Here is a 2,500-nt window from a genome sequence, read left to right on the forward strand (position 1 = left end):
AAATTTAAAGCATGCCTAAAGCTTTTAGGATGGCGCTCCTATAACTGCGATATAAATAATATTGCCCGGCAGGATTAACGTGAACACCATCTGCTAAGTAGAAATTCTTAGCAGGATGAGAAAATGGCTTATGAAGCCAACAAAAAACATTTGGTATACAATCCAATACGACGCCAAGATACTGCCTAAGAATATCTGAACGCCGAGCAAAACTCGCTGCTTCAGCGTGAGAAGCGCCACGTGGAATAACATGACAAACGCAGACGACCCGCACAGAATAACTATCTATAAGCAGGCGAACTAAGCTTTCAATTTGAGAACCGACCACCTCTGGACTGAAATCGACTAGGTCATTTGTTCCCACCTCCAAGATGACAATATCAGGCGCAAAACGCTCGACCACGTGGAGATCGAAAGAACGAAGTTTCGCGACAGTACGGCCGCCGATGCCGTGTAAAAATACCGAAGCCGTGCCGTGTCAGCACGGGAGTCAAAATTAGATTGTAAATCGCGATGCAACCTTTTTACGAAAGAATGGCTGAGAATAAGGACGGTGGGAACCTCGCCGGCCATGAAAAAACAGTATTAAGATGAGCCGCCTTCGACAAACAACGACACAGTAATAACAACCGAACCAAAGGCAAGTACAGTCACACAATAACGGGTCGTCAAAGAATATAAACTAAGAGGAATGGACCACGTACCTCAAAATTATACCAAAATCCAGGGAACAATGAAAAAACACTTCTCACCACTATTAGTAGCAAAAGTGAATGCCTCAATTATCTAGACTAACTGAATGTGTATCACAATCAATAGGGGGCTTAATCTATTGAACTATCTATGACCCCTCGGCATTCACCCGGATGTTGTCACGTCAATAGTGAAAGTAACACAATATATCCTTAACAAAATAAAATAAATGGGGAAAGCATAAAAATTATATTCGCAGGCAACTCCATGCCGCTGTAATAACACATGTTGTCGAAAAACCATGGCAAGAATGACTGGTTGCCCCTGTAAAACAGTAAAAGTGCACTGCACTGATTTACACTGTATGTACCTGTGGTGCGAAATAAAAGTCCTGTCAAAACAAAGCAGTAAAACTATTTATAGTGGCTGAGTCGTTCATTTGTCTGATGCATGCACAATGCTATCTTAGCAGTATTGCTCTTACGTTTCTTTACAAGTCGACTCAATGTTTTCTTCATAGCAGAATCAGGGACCTGTTGTAGCCCTTTCAGTGACGCCTGATAGAGAATCACAGGGTAAAGGTAAGAAGTTTAGTTTTATTTTGCACTTTATTTACATTAATTTTTCATGCACTATAATTGATGCTGACATTTGGATTTTGAACTGGAAAATTATTTCAAACGTTTTGCTTTCCATATCGAAAGTTCTTATGGCTTGCTTTGTCTTTGTCTGCACTTCGCATTGGTATGGACACAAGAATTCTTACAAGCCACATGTATATCAGTGCCAGATAATCATGAGTTTTGCGTGAAATAATTTCGAAAGTAATGCTTGGTTAAAGATTGAATTATTCTCCTGTCCTCTCTCTCAGATTCATGTTAACACAGTGCAAAAATATAGTTCAATATTTATAACTTTCAGGAATTTATCTCAACTTTGGAAGAAAAGACAGTGCGACAACTTTGTGTGAGGACTCTAAGTAGAGGGGCGGGTAGCATGGAGGATGTGGATAGTCTTCTTATGATGGAAGATGATAAAGACGACACTGACAATGATTGTGGTTAGGGCATTGCAAGCAGTGGAGATCCACAACCACCCCACAGTGAACCAATCCCAAACTGGTGTAAATGTAGGTTTTCTCAACCAGTGTGTAACATTAACAAGGCGTTTCCAGAAATTATGTCTGGATCCCGAAGTACTTGAACTGTGCATTAGAAATAGAGCAGATATTAGAAGTGACCGTGAAGATAATAGTACATCTTCTTTCCGCAAGGCTGCTTACCGTCAGTTCATCTTGGAAAAGGTAATCGAAAGGTTGCCCCTGCTTGTGTGGTGTTGAGTGTGAGAAGACATTATCCTTCGCCAACTGGAATGTACATGAGTTTCAGACCAGAATAATCTTTTGTAAATTTTTGATTCTTTTATTCTTGGTTGGCTGCTCACAACAGAACTTTTAATACTTTGTCAATTTATTGTTGAGAAAAGGTACACATTTCTTGTCATGATTGCCTGGTCTACCACTTTAGCAACTTATCAACTTATTCCAGATTTTATTATCCTCTATTTCAAGCAGTATTTGTACGTCATTCAAGATAAAATATATACATTTCACATTTTAAGTGATACAAGGGGGCAACACAGACTAATGTTAAAACCAGAGAATCTTAAAATAAGTCATTTCTATGGTTCTCAGTTGAGAGAGAAAGGAACAAACTTTCAATGCGCAAAGTCATCATGTTGTCAAGGGCAACCTCCTTGCAATCATGATGGGCTTTATGTCATGAGCACTGAAGCCTGCAAATATGTT

The sequence above is a fragment of the Montipora capricornis genome, unplaced genomic scaffold (assembly GCF_036669925.1).
Source record: "Montipora capricornis isolate CH-2021 unplaced genomic scaffold, ASM3666992v2 scaffold_498, whole genome shotgun sequence".
Taxonomy (NCBI): domain Eukaryota; kingdom Metazoa; phylum Cnidaria; class Anthozoa; order Scleractinia; family Acroporidae; genus Montipora; species Montipora capricornis.